The sequence below is a fragment of the Rattus rattus genome, chromosome 1 (assembly GCF_011064425.1).
Source record: "Rattus rattus isolate New Zealand chromosome 1, Rrattus_CSIRO_v1, whole genome shotgun sequence".
NCBI lineage: Eukaryota > Metazoa > Chordata > Mammalia > Rodentia > Muridae > Rattus > Rattus rattus.
The window spans coordinates 5,194,014-5,209,021 of NC_046154.1; the positions used below are offsets into that span (position 1 = coordinate 5,194,014).

The window sequence follows — 15,008 nt, forward strand, 5'->3', positions numbered from 1 at the left end:
TCCTGGGAATCAAAACTGGGTCCTCTAGAACAGCAGCTCATGCTCTTAAATGTTGAGCCATCTCTTCAGCCCCCACAATTTTTCAGTTCATATGTCAATAAAACTGAAGACAAATGCAACTGTGTTACTGCCCTTGCAGCGCACACAATAAACTTACTTTTGGACTGGGAGAACAGCTTAATGACCAAGAGACTTGCTATCAAGCCTGGCAGCCTGAGTTTGATCCCTGGAATCCACACAGTGCAAGGAGAGAACCATCTCCTGTAAACTGTCCTCTGACCTACACACAGTGCTGTACTATGCATGCAGGCACACAAATCAATGTTCAAAACCAAAAAAACCCAGCATGGTAGCACATGCCTTTCTTTAATCCCAGCACTAGAGAGGCAGAAGATCTCTTGAGTTTAAGGCAAATTTGGACTACAGAACGAGTTCCAAACCAGCGAGGGATGCACAGTAAGACCCTACTTCAGCACACAAGCTCACACATAGGCACTCAATACTCTCAGCTCCCCAACTAAATGATGTTCAGGATGATGAACAAATTCACAGCACTAAGAAAAGTAATGTAGGAAGCTTGGAGGTGACTGACTGACAAGAGAGGAGCACTAAGTTCCACACTAGCTAGCTATATATCCTCCTGATGATGTCACATCCTAACAGCTGGGCCTGACATGGTTGCTTTAATTAAAAAAACAAAACAAAACAAAAAACAAACACTGCAAAAACTTCAGCACCACACAGGAAATGAGGTGAGAAAAATTTAATTAATAGCTAATAAAGAATGAATAAAATTAGTTTTCATGAGTATCACTTTCCAAATGGCCAGTGAATTCGTTAGACATAATTGCTTAAGTTGGATCTTACAACCAAGTATATGAGACTTAAAGTTATGTTAGGGCCAGAGTACCAGGAACACTTGAGACAGTACCTCCATGAATTTGGGAACCTTCCCATCAAAACCCAAACCTTGGCCTCAAAAGATAATACAATCAAGGCTAAGAACAAGATAGGGGAGGAGACAGTGAAAAGAAAAATCAGGGCAATGAGGAAAAAGATAAAAGAGCCAAAAAGGAAGAAGCAGGGTCCCCACAAACTTGGCCCATCTCCTTCTTTTCAGTTGAGGACAGTGAAGTTGAGTAATGCCAACATTCCTGAGAACAGGGACTCCCTAATCAACAAAACCCAGCAGGATCTCTACACCTGCTGGTTGAAAGGTATTTCCTAGGGTAAGCGGAAGTAGGGATGGGGGATGAAAGGCAAGAAAAGGTGAGGAGATAAATGGGGGAGGTGGGAATAGATGGGGGAGAGGGGTTTGAGGAGAGTGAGGTTGGAAGCAGCATTAAGTGTAGCAGACCTTCCAAGCAACAAGTGTAGCAGACCTTCCAGGCATCAAGGGTAGCAGACCTTCCAAATATTAAGAATGTCATTAGAGGGCTGGAGAGATGGCCCAGTGGTTAAGAGCACTGACCACTTTTTTTTTTTTTTTTTTTTTTTTTTTTTTTTTGTTCTTTTTTTTTTCGGAGCTGGGGACCAAACCCAGGGCCTGGCGCTTCCTAGGCAAGCGCCTACCACTGAGCTAAATCCCCAACCCCAGCACTGACCACTCTTAACCAGAGGTCCTGAGTACAATTCCCAGCAACCACATGGTGGCTCTCAACCATCTGTAATGGGATCTGATGCCCTCTTCTGGTGTGTCTGAAGACAGCAACTGTGTACTTATATATAATAAATAAATAAATCTTAAAAAAAAAAAAAAAAAGACAATCACTAAAGAAGCCCACAAACACATTTATTTAGCATTCTGCTTTAAATATAAAACCCTGGATTATACTGTAAAGAAGCCCAGTGACTGGGCCCTTCTATGTGACTCCTGGCCTATGTTCTTAAAAATGTAAGGGAGAACAAACTGAACAAAACATGTTCCCGGTATGAAATTTACTGATTTTAACAGTAAATTAACACACACACACACACACACACACACACACACACACACACACACACCCCTTGGTAGCAAGGAGGAAAATTAATGTGAATTTTCATTGGTTCATGATATAATCACATTTTAGGGAGGGTTTGGTTTATCTTAGTCTGTTTTCTAAGTAGTCTGGCTAATTAGTCCAGTCTGGCCTTGAATTCACAATCCTCCTGCCTTGGCCTTAAAGGTAGAAGACAAAGAATCCCTAGTGCCTGCTGCACGCCTATCCCAGAGAACATCCCAGCCCACTGCTGCTTCTAGGAATAGAAGAGTCCTAGGTTTGTTTGAGGGAAGTCCATCCTTCAGGGCCCAAATCAGGGGACTTTACCATGGCTTAAATGGGAATTCTTAGGTTCTCCCATTTATTGCCCACAAATATAAAGTACTTCTTTTTTCTGGAGGTAGAAATATCAAATCTAGATAAAGTAACCAAGGGGGTGGGGGTGAGGGTGAGGGGTAGACCAGGAAGGGAATAAAAATCTGGAGTGGATAGATGATTGATAGATAGACAGATATAGACAGACAGACAGATGGACAGATGGACAGACAGACAGACAAAGAGCTCAGTGGAGTATCCATCCAGGAACCACCCCTTCAGAGACTTCCACAAATACCACCAAGAGTCAAGGTGGCAGAATTCTAACCACACTGAGCTGAATACACAGACCTGCCTAACACGCAAGAGAAGGAAAGTCAAACCTCACACAGCAGCCTTCTCTCACACCTAGTTACAGGGAGTAGGAGCTAGCAGGAGGCAGAGTCTTACCCTGGCTCAGCCCGTCTGTGCACTGCACATTTTTGAACAGCATTCCCAGTCTCTCCCTTAATTAACAATATAGCTTGGGACAGGAGGAATGGGTCAGCAGGTAAGAGCAATGGCTACTCTTCAAAAGACCTAGGTTTGAAATCCCAGCACCCATATGTGAGATGAGACTAAGAAAAAGTTCTGTGGGCAAATCTTAGGCCTTACATGACATTTACTCTCTAGTTGCCCAGCATGCACACATTCTTCAACTCAGTCCACAGCACCACACAAACAAGGTGTGGTGGCCCACATCTGTAACATAAGCGCATTGGAGTAGAGGCAGAACCAATTCAGACATCCTTGGGTATATAGCAAAACCAGATTAGAATACCTAAGACTCCATTTTAAAAAAATTAGCTACACAGTTAATTTTCTCATAGAGCTACTTTGTTTTTGGAGACAAGTCTCATTATCTAACCCCAGATACCCTTGAACTCCAGAACCTCCTGGGCACCTCTGCTTCTCCAATGCTGACTAAAGAGTATGTTCCCACAACCAGCTTACTACAAGTGGTCTTTGAGAGTTTTGATCTTAAAAACACAAATAATTCACTGTTGTGCTACTCCCAAACTATTTTTCCTTTCCCCGCCCCTAGCAATCATGAGCTTGGCAAAATTAAGAGAAGGGGGAGGAAGGGGGGAGATGGTATCCTAGTATAAAAGTACCATACTTTGTATGTTATCTTGCTACATCCCCAGATCTGCACAAACAAACAGGGCTGGACAGCAGGACTTCACAGGATACGGAGAGATCTAATTTTTATGAATATACAGCTATGGTGAGCATGGCAAACACACTCACAGCTGTTCAGGATGCCTAGAGGAGCATCCGTTAAGACCAAGGGCTTAGGACCAGCCTAGGCAACATAGGAAGATCCTTTCACAAAACAAAGCCATCACAGGACCTGTAGAAAGTCCTAACCATGACAATGGCATTAAACTAATTCCCTCTCTTAAGAACCTCCCCCCAAAATCCGTAATCTATTTTTTTTTTTTTTTTTTTTTTTTTTTTTTTAAAAAACCCAATTTCTTTTCCCTTCTTGGGTAAGCCCTCCCCACCGGTTTTTTTTCCCCACCCCCATTTTTTTTTTTTTTTTTTTAAAAAAAAAAAAGCTTGTTACAAATCAGCACATGATAAAACTCAAGGCTGGGCCAGTCTACTGCTCCATATTTCATCTAGGCACCCAATAGCTTAAGTTACTGATGTCTACAATAAAATCCAAAGCAGAGTTTTACCATAAAGCATTGTAAAGTATATTCCAGCTAACACTCAGACCAAAAGGCATAATTACAGCAGAACTCCCAGACCCCAACAGGAAAGGGAGGTGCAGGAGCTCAGGTGCATGGCTTGGCTGAGTTTTTCATCGAGCCTCTGTCTCTCTGCCCTCCCCCACAGAACCCCAGAACCCCAGCCACAAAAATAACAACTAGGAAAGGAGGAGTAGAGAAACCTACTTGTCTAATCACAGTTATTCATCATGTAGCCAGTTTCTTTTTTGTTACTTCTTAGAGATGACCCAATTAGCCTCCAACTGCCCACTACAAAAGCATCTGATTCCCCCCACACCCACAAACTCCGTTTGGGGGTTGGGGGAAAGTAGGCCTGGCTGTCCTGGAACTCCGAGATTCACCTGCCTCCGCATGCACCACCACTGCCCAAACATCTGATTTTTATGATTGGCGGACACACACAAAACTTCAAACCCACTTCATTTTATCCATTGTTTTGTTGTTTTGTTTTGTTTTTTGAGACAGGGTCTCATTGTGTACAGTCTTAGCTGGCCTGGAACTCGCTATGCAGACCAAGACTGCCCCTGCTTCTGGGGTGCTGACATTAAAAGCATGAGCTACCACACCCAGCTAAAAGCCTCTATTATTGAACAAGACATACGACAGAAACAGGGAAAGAGGACTGAAGGTACAGCTTGGCAGCTGAGCACTGTCTAACACAGGACAGACCCTGAGTTCCATCCCCACTACTACTGACTCTGAAAGAAAACAAATACATGGGGGATCATAAGTTAGAAACCCAAGGAAATGTGACACACAGGATAAAGCACTAGGTACCTAGAGTTGAGCAGCGTCTGCCAAAATTCAGGTCTACTTGGAACTGTGACCTTATTTGGAAAGAGGTCTCTTTCAGGTGTAATCAGGCAAACTAAAACAAGGTCACGCTGAAATAGGGTGGGCCTTAACTATGTCCTTCTAAGGAAAGCAGCTGCAGAGAGAGAAAGCTCTATGAAAAAGAGGCAGAAAACTAAAGTGACACGGCTGTATGTTACAAGAGTGAAGAGGAGAGCGTCTCAATGGCAAAGCCTGCTAAGACATTTCATGAGCTCCAACCATGTTTTTGAGGCAGGGCATCTTTTATTTGAGCCACATTATGAACTGGTCAGTTTCTTAAACAGTTTAACTCTGAATCTGAAACTGACAATTTTTCAAATAGTTACATCAAATTATTTTACTCCAGTTATGTTCTGAATGAATATTGTATCCACCTGTGAGGTCATAGCATCATGCAGAGGTTATTTGGGAAGTGAAAGTTCACTGATATAAGGAGATATTTGAAATGTAGACAATGCTTCATTTTATTAACAAAACCATTTCACTTGTACTACCCTCTAACCTCATAAGCAAAGTACATTATCCTCAGGATTAAAGATGTATGCCTGAGTGGTACAACATTTATTTGCCTTGCATACAAGGGGCCTGGGGTTTCATCCTTGCAAAATGAACACACTCACACACCATCCATTTAAATACTGGATACTGTCAATGGTAGCAGAGACAGACACAGTCAAAGACACACACACACACACACACACACACACACACACACACACACCAATTTTTATTTGAAAACTTCTATTTAAAAAAAATTGGGGGGCTTAGTGGTTAAGAACACTGACTGCTCTTCTAGAGGTCCTGAGTTCAATTCCCAGCAACCACATGGTGGCTCACAACCATCTGTAATGGGATCCGATACTCTCTTCTGGTGTGTGTGAAGACAGCTACAGTGTACTTGTATGTGATAAATAAATAAATCTTTTAAAAAAATATTTTATGGTTAGGTGGTGGTGGCACACACCCTTAAGGCAGAAGCAGATCTCTGAGTTCAAGGCTAACCTAGTCTACAGAGTGAGTTTCAGGACAGCCAGGGCTACACAGAGAAACTCTGTGTTGAAAAACAAAAACAAAATTTCATTATATTTTATATATGTGGGTGTTTTGCTTACATGTATGTCTGTGTACCATAACCATGCCTTCAAAGACCAGAAGATGTCCAGAACCGGAGTTACAGATGGTTGTGAACCACCATGCGGATGCTAAGGTCTTGAGGTAGAGAGAGAGTCAGTATCCTTAAGCACTTAGCAATCTCTGAGATTTTTCTACTTTATTATTTCTATTATTGTATGAAATATTCCTATTATCATAAAATAAAACGCTGAGAGTTTCTATAGTATGCTATCAATACTCATGTACCTGGTTCACTCTGTTCATGTTGGAACATGGGACACATAGCAAGACTTTTGTTTCAAACCAGTAAAAATAAAAAATGTGAAGGAATAACGATTTTTTTAAGCCCTTGTTGGTCTGAATCTCACTATGCAGACCAGGCTTACCTCAAACTCAGAGAACTCCCTGACTCCTAAGTCTGGGATTGAAGACCTGTGCCACCATGCCCAGTCATTAACCTGAGTGATGTGACAATAACTGGTTTACACCACAGTTTTGATCTGTGAAGTAGTTAGCTGTTTTTCTCACCATCAGTGCAAACCCAGCACAGCAGTAAGTCAAACAAAGTGTTTCATGATTACAAGTAGTTTTAACCTAAGGAACCCTTAAAAGGGTCGCAGGAACTGCTAAGAGGTTTATACAGGTTACACTTTCACAGGTCTGAGTAAACAATTGCAAGGCTCCAGTCACCATCAAACGCTAATAACCACCCCCAAAGGCCTCCCTCCATCCCTTCTACAGCTTTAGTCACACAACAGAAGCTACAGATACAACAAGTATTTGTTGTATACCTTTTCAGGAGCTACATACAGGGTGATGTACCAGTAAAGGTAAGTAAGTGCCTGTCTACCTGAAGCTTAGGTGAGAAGCTCAACATCAGACTATAAATATAAAGCCTGAGATTCAGAAATGCCCTGCAAAGAGAGGCTCCTAAATGGGGAGAATGAACTCAAAACACTTTACAGCAAGGAAATGTTCAAGGTCTGTGAAGCACAATATGAAGATGGAGTAGCCACCATCCCAGCATGCACAAGTCAAAATCATAATCTGCCCCAACAAGCACCCAGGAAAGAACCTAAATTTAGTGCCCCACCCCATGCAACCCAGGACTCGTTCTTCATCACCAGCTGAAACCCCTCCCTGATGTGAGAATGCTCCAGGCTTCAGCATGGTCCCCATCTAGTCCATCTATTCAGACTTCAAAAGCCTGTTAGAGCTCTCTAGATGAAAGTTCACAATTTTTTTTCAAGGCTCTAATCTTTCTGTATCTATTTCTCCCAAGGGAAATTTCTGGCCTCAGATAATAACTATTGAGTGTTTATTATGTGCCAGACACAGCTCTGGTGCTGAAGACAAGGGGGATAACAGAGTCCGGTTGCTGTTTGTTGTATGAGAAACACCCCATCTCCTCTCCTGTCCCAGACTTCAAATTTATTTCAGAGACTTTACTGAGCTCTAGAATTGGCTAGGTATCCCCGAGAACTACTGACTTCCACTAGTCCTGCTGGTCAGGCTCCCACAACTTTAACCTCTGGACCCCCAAAAAAGATGCTAGGTAAGTACTTAAAATATTTTTTTTTTCTTTTTTTTTCCGGGGCTGGGGACCGAACCCAGGACCTTGAGCTTCCTAGGTAAGCGCTCTACCACTGAGCCAAATCCCCAACCCCTAAAATATTTAATATAAAGGAAAGGGAATATAAACTAACAGACAAACAGACAAGCATTTATACCCTGTACTGAGTATATTTTATGATCACCATACGGTTGTTGAGTTACAAGACAATCACACAACTACAAATTAATAAGCATGTTTCACCCATCCTTACTGTTCTCAACCTAACAGTCTCACAAACTAATTAATATATAATCTCTCTCCTCTTGATAAAATACATTATAAAATTTGGGACTACTGATTTTCATCTTATCATAACCTTTTTATCAACAGCAGAATGGATTCAACTAAATAATTCTTACAACCATTTTTTAATGTGGTCTTAGCCTCTTTTTTTTTAAAGGTTTATTTTATGTGAGTACACTATCTCTTTTCAGACACACCAGAAGAGGGCATCAGATCCCATTAAGGATGGTTGTGAGCCACCATGTTGCTGGGAATTGAACTCATAACCTCTAGAAGAACAGGCAGTGCTCTTAACCACTGAGCCATCTCTCCAGCCCCTATCTTAGTCTTTTAGATTGGAGAGATTTTACAAATGCTCTCTCAAAATTCTGATTTAATAAGACAAATCACTGAAGGCATGGATGTAACACATGTCTTTACTAGCACTTGGGAGGCAGAGGCAAGTGGATGTTTGGGTTCGAAGTCAGCCTGATCTACAGAGCTAATTCCAGGACAGCCAAGGCTACACAAAGAAAGCCTGTCTCAAAAAACAAAAAACAAAATCAAAAAATAGCAACATGGGCTGGAGAGATGGCTCAGTGGTTAAGAGCACTGACTGCTTTTCCAGAGGTCTTGAATTCAAATCCCAGCAACCATATGGTGGCTCACAACCATCTGTAAAGAGATCTGATGTCCTCTTCTGGAGTGTCTGAAGACAGTTACGGTGTAATTATATTAAATAAATAAATAAATAAATAAATAAATTAAAAAAAAAAAAAAAACAACAAGCAACATAATTAAACATCTTGAGTTCAAGGCCAGTCTGGTCTACAAGTCCCAAGACAGCCAGGGCTACACAGACAAACCCTGTCTTAAAAGAACCACCCCAGGGGGCTGGGGATTTAGCTCAGTGAGTACCTAGGGAAGGCCCTGGGTTCGGTCCCCAGCTCCGAAAAAAAAAAAAAAAAAAAAAAAGAACCACCCCAAAGACAAAGAAAAGGTAAATGGAGGGGAAGGGGGTACAGTGGTGGTACATGTCCTTAAACCCAACACTTGGAAGGCAGAGGCAGAGGGACCTCTAAGTTTGAGGCCAGTTTCACCCATCTACAGAGAGTTCCAGGACTGCCAGGGATACACAGAGAAACCCTGTGGGAGGTAGAAAGGCAACTGTATTCTATAAAAGAAAAAGGGTTTCTGTCATGGAAGCCAAAAGCAGCATCAGGGGATCAACATGGCTCCCTAAAGCCAGTACTGTACAAGGAGGTAAAAGAGCAGTCAGCAGTCCTCTTACCCAGTGACCAACTCCAATGTCTAAGAAGTCTGCATTTCTTAAATGAGTTATGCAACAAGATTCAAACTTTAAAAAAAGCGTGGTCCCTGGGGGTTGGGGATTTAGCTCAGTGGTAGAGCGCTTTGCTTGCCTAGCAAGCACAAGGCCCTGGGTTCGGTCCCCAGATCTGAAAGAAAAAAAGAAAAAAAAAAAAGCGTGGTCCCCATTCCTATTTCAGAACAGTTAACATGATACATCCTTTCATCACATATACATCCATACAATATCATAGGACCATTTTCCCATCACTACTTAGCATATGTTTTGTGAACGCTTTAATTTAAATGTTTTCTCCTACTTCATAACTTCTACAAATATTCTTAATAACAAACAGCTCTGGGAAGAATATAATGGGAAAACTGAGGGATGAGAGCCTCGAGTATTTCAAGAGTAGCCTAAGCAACATAGTGAGCTCTGTCTCTTAAACAAAGCAAACACCGGAATGCAAACCTGGAATTACTCAAATAGGATCTCATGTAGCTCAGTCTGGCCTCAGTGACTATGTAGCTAATGACCTTGAACAACACCTAATCCTGCCCCCACTTCCCAAGTGCTGAGATCACAAGTACACACCACCAGCTCCTAAAATCAGACTTAAAAGAAGGTTAAGAATTAAGAAGATGCCAGCTGGGGTTTGGGGATTTAGCTCATGGTCCCTAGGAGCAAGGCCCAGGACCCCAGCTCCAAAAAAAAAAACCAAAAAAAAAAAAAAAAAAAAAAGAAGATGCCAGCTATGGTCCCAGCACTCAGGACCCCTCCAGAAAAAATTAGGAAAAATTAAAGATTTAAAAGTTAAAAATTGGGGGTTGGGGATTTAGCTCAGCAGTAGAGCGCTTGTCTAGCAAGCGCAAGGCCCTGGGTTCGGTCCCCAGCTCTGAAAAAAAGAAAAAAGAAAAAAAAATTAAAAATTGGGGTTGGGGATTTAGCTCAGTGGTAGAGCGCTCGCCTAGCAAGCGCAAGGCCCTGGGTTCGGTCCCCAGCTCTGAAAAAAAGAAAAAAGAAAAAGAAAATAAGTAAATAAATAAATAAATAAAATAAAAATTAAAAATTAAGAAAATGAGCTGGAATGCCATCTCAGCTGTCAGAGTACTTGCTCCTCTTGCAGAGGACTTGGGTTTTATTCTCAGTTCTCAGCCATCTGGCGTCTACAGGAACCAAGCACACATAGGTACACGTATACATTCAAGCAAAATACTCATACCCATAAAATACTGAAAAAAATTTTTAATTAAAAAAAAAAAAACAAAAACCAAAAATCTTAAAAAGTTTTGTTCCATGTCTTATGAGCCTTATGCTAAAAGTTTTTAAATAATATGGCATAAAACTGGGCATGATGTCTCAGGCCTGAACCCTAGCACTTTGGAAGCTGAGGAAGGAGGATCACCAGAGGTTAGAGGCCAGCCTGTTCTGCATGGTGAATACCAGGACAGCCTGGGTATGATGGCCTTTTAAAAACTAAAGGGGACGGCACACCATATGGTCAAGTGCAGATAATAAAACCGAGAATATCTATTACCAATCCACTAATGCTAAAACCAAAGCCCACATAAAGAATTTAATCCAATTTGGTGACTGACATGAGCCAAATCTGTTGGGCAGAGAAAAACAATCCAATGAACAAACTAATAACTGCAGATACTACACTTCTAAAACAAAACTGTTGCGGCTCACACGGTAAGCCCTGGCCACACAGCCAGATGACAGTAGGTGATTGCAGACTGCTCATGCCTTTCTCAAAGCCACATTTAGAGCCGAGCTGTTAACTTTCCAGTAATACCGATGGATAATAGATTTTCTTAAATTATACTTGCATAGTGCAAGTCTGTGCATGGGTGGCAGAGGCCTTGAAGAAGTGCGTTTTCCCTTTTCCCAGAGGGGCTCCAGGGATCTAACAGGCTTGGTTGGCATCGAGTACCTGAACATCCAGCCCAACATCTTTAACTAAGTGAAATTAATAAACCTTCGGTACCTCCGTGCACCACTTCTTTTGAAAGAGTAAATTCTCTAAGTAAGCCTGTTTCTCCAGTGATCAATATAAATGCACCTGAATAATCCCAGAAATCATCCTCACTAATAGATGTGAAGTTTTGACTCTTAAAAAAGAGCCTTTGGGGAAAGGGAGGGTTTGAACAAAGCGTCATCTACAGGTAGACCAGGCTGTCCAGAGTGCTGGGATTAGAGAACATCCTACCACATCTGGTTTATTCTGCAACCTTATAAATCTAAGGCAATTTACCTGATCTCCCTTTCTCCCAAATCAGATATAACTAAGGCTATCAAACAAAGAAAAGCCTTTTTACAAAGCGTGCTTAAGGGGTACTCTGCACTACTCCAATTAAACAAACAAAGCTTTGATGTCAGCTCAGATGCTATATAAGAACTGTTTGTATCCAGTGGATGAGCTCATTCATGGAAGACACTGTCAAAGTTGCAAGTTAAATCTCCTGCGTAAAAATGATCCTTGCAAAGAACCAGCAGATCAAATACAATCCTAACACTGGGACTATGACATTAAACCCAGGAGCCAGGCAGCAGGTATGAGCACACAGTCCCAGAAAACCTACTTTTGACTTTCCAGACTCTCACCTTCTAAGAAAGATAGCACACTGTAGCAGTGAAATAAGTGCAGGCAGAACCCTACACCTACGTCTAGCCTCTCTCCACGGAGATCAGTGCCTTCCCAGTTGCACAGCATTCCTGCACAGGTCTGTGAACATGATCAATCTCCCTAAATCATATCAAGAAGCCAGAACCTAGTTCTGCTGTCTAGGGGCTCAAAGCCCATCTTCACATTTCCATCCCTGGCCAAACACCCAGTGTAAGACATTTTCTTTTTGCAATATGAAATACCTTCGAGAAGAATCCAGAAGACATCTTAATATGAAAACTAAAAGCCTCATCTTTAAATAAAGGCTGTTTCTCCCACCACCACTATAGCTTCACATGTAAAAACAAAACAAACTATTCAAAACTGATTAATGCCTTCTCTGAAGACCACATTTAGTCTCCACAGTGAAATGGAACTTTTCACAGCATTAACACTGCCATTTGCTCATCATGATGGACTGACTACGTATTTTCTTAGTTAACAGTAAATCTCACAGGCTATACACAAAAAGGCTTGATTGCTATCAGATCGAAACATAACAATACAAAGTACTACTACTACTAAACCAACACTACAAATTACCTGAAATTTCAATATTCACGAACAAGTGTCTTTAATATACTTAGTTATAAATTCTACTAATTCGGGGCTTGAGAGATGGTTCAGGGGTTTGGCTGATCTTCCAAAGGGCCCGAGGTTCAGTTCCCAGCACCCACACGTCAGCTAATGGCTCTTAACTCCAGTTCCAGGGAATCTGACACCTTCATATACACACACAGACAGACATTCAGGCAAAATAGCATTGCACTAAACAATTAATTAAAATGAAGTCCCACTAATTCTCCTCTCAAAAATTCTGGCATAACCTCTTTAAAGACGAGCTGAGCACATATATAGGGATGCTAACCCTGTGGTTTAAAAAAACCTGGAAAAAAATGTTCAGTTCAAATGTATCAAAAGGTCAAAAGCTAAGCTGCAGTTCCCCAGGGGAACCCGAGGCAGTGGAGACACGCAAAGGCTAGGCCACCCTCTGAGTGCTCTGGGCAGGACGTCCCCTCCCTGCACGGTGGCATCAAGAGAACCCAGGAGCCCGGCCCGTTTTCCTCTACACCGGCCGCCAGAGCCGGCCTTTGTTTTCAGCCCCGGCGCGGACGGCGCGGTCCTGGCTGACAAAGGCGGGCATCGCCATCTTGTCGCGGCGGCCGGACGCGGCGCCCATTCATTTGCGGGCGCTTGAGGCCAGTAACACCCGCAGCCAGGGGAGCTGGGAAGCTCAGTAGCGGTAGGCCCGCACCCGGCAGGGGTGATGGCCGAATCCGAGAGACCCGCCCCGTGTCCGCTCCCCGCGCGCCCAGCCGGGTCCCACGCCCCGCAGGAAGGCGCGGTCCGGAGGGCAGAGCTGGGCTTTTGTTCCCGCGGGGACCGGGCCGCGAGAAGTGCCTGCGGCGCGCCGAGCATCCCCGCCTTGGCAACCCATTCAGGCTCGAACATACGACCCGGGCCCCAGCCCTGCATCCCGTTTCCTTCCTGAAACTCAGGACCACCTCCTGGGCCCGGCATCAGGGCCTAGACCACCCGCAACAGCCTCGATCCTTAAGAATCATGGGTCTGGGAACCGATTCCCGACACTGGGCTTTGAACCCAAGACCATGCACGGGCCAGGTCCCGCATCCGGAATCCAGCTTTGAACCCAGAACCCCAGCCCGGAATCCTAGATCCGGCTTTGAACCCAGGACCTCCACCCGGGTTGCCGCATCTCCGATCCGGCTGATGTCCCGCACCCCGGATGCGGCCTTGAGGCTAAGACCCCGACCCCGGCCCGCGCCCGAGCCCGCACCCCGGCCTAGGCGGCTCCACCCCACCCCTCACCCCGGGACCCCAGCTCCGCCGCCCACCCAGCACACCCGGGGATCGCCCGCCCCACCCTGAAGAGCAGGATGAAGCCGGCGGCCGATGACCCCTGGGCGGGAAGAAGAACCGCAGGGCCGGGCCCGGCCCCAGGCAGGCGCCGCTCACGGACCCCAGCCGCGCTCACCTCGACCTCGCCTGGTCTGGCGCCCACGCCGCCGCCTGGTCGTCGCGCTCGCGGCCTGCGGGCAGGAGCCGGCGAGGCTGGTCGGGTCCGCGCGGCGGCTGTTCCAGTCCCAGCCCCGCTGCCCTCGCCGCCCGCGCCCGCCACCGCCGCCGCCGCCGCCGCCGTCGCCGTCGCCGTCCGCCCCTCAGACGCCTCCAGCCATCAGGATGGGCGCGGCGGCCCCTGTCCGCAGCCTCGGGAAACCCCACGTCGCGTCACCGCGCACGGGCGGCGTGCGCGTGCCGCTCTTTCCGCCCCGCCTCTCCTTCCCTCTGCGCGTGCGCGAGCGCCTTAAAGGAGCCGTGATTTTCCCCACCCCACCCCACCCCACAAACACCTGGCAAGGGTCTTCCAGGGGCGCTGCCAGCCTATCGGCCTCGGTGGCCTCTGACTCTGGCCTGCTGGAGTCGGCTCCTGTGCCATGTGCCCCAAACCAGAGGACGGTGTGTCCTGCCTGAGTGTCCAGCCGGGGAGAGCCGAAAAGCGTGCGTGAGCGGCCTAGCCCGGCCTGGACGGCTGGGGAAGGGGGACAGGAATAGCCAGGTGGGACAGGAAGGTCGTCAAGATTAACCACTAGAGTCTTTTAAGACATGCGATTCGGTCTGGTCCGTCTTGCCTATCTGTCCACCCACCTTCGACTAATAGGACTCCTGCCACACTGACTTTTTCACTCCCATTCTGCCCTTTCCAAAACCAGCTTAGTACCGCTCTTGTTTCCTCTTGGCCTGCACTAGTCTCTCTTAAGCAAGAGCCACAACTCTTTGGGGGGCCTAGTCACCACGTTGGCTTCTGGGAGCTGGCACCTCTCCATGCTTGCTACTGAGGAGGCTTTCCTTTCACACTCAATACCTTCCATTCTTGTTAGCTTCTGTGCACCTTGCAGCCTTTCCTCGAAGCCGGTTCTTCCTTGAAGCAGCCTTTGGGTGGTCTGTACACTTTCCCCTCCCTGCCTTGGACGCTTCCTGCCAGTCCATAAAAATGTCCCTGTCATTTTTCAGGCTTGACAGTTGCCTCATATGCTGTCCCTTTGCCAGCCCTGATCTGATGCCTTATTTCAAGAGTCCTAGCTTCTGCTAGTGGGCAGTAGACATGAGGATCCAGCTGTTGGGTATTCATTGCTACTAAAGTATCATTACT

General features: G+C 45.1%; 1 protein-coding gene across 6 annotated transcripts in view; it reads right to left on the reverse strand.

Annotated features, from left to right (window-relative positions):
• The window catches only part of Gnb1 (G protein subunit beta 1), a 66,154-nt gene extending 52,214 nt beyond the window's left edge, over positions 1–13,940 (reverse strand). For all 6 annotated transcript variants that reach the window (XM_032893367.1, XM_032893394.1, XM_032893388.1 and 3 more), the window contains exon 1: positions 13,833–13,940. The gene's annotated coding sequence lies outside the window, so the exon portion shown is untranslated. The remainder of the gene's footprint in view (positions 1–13,832) is intronic.
• Between the last annotated feature and the right edge of the window lie 1,068 nt (positions 13,941–15,008).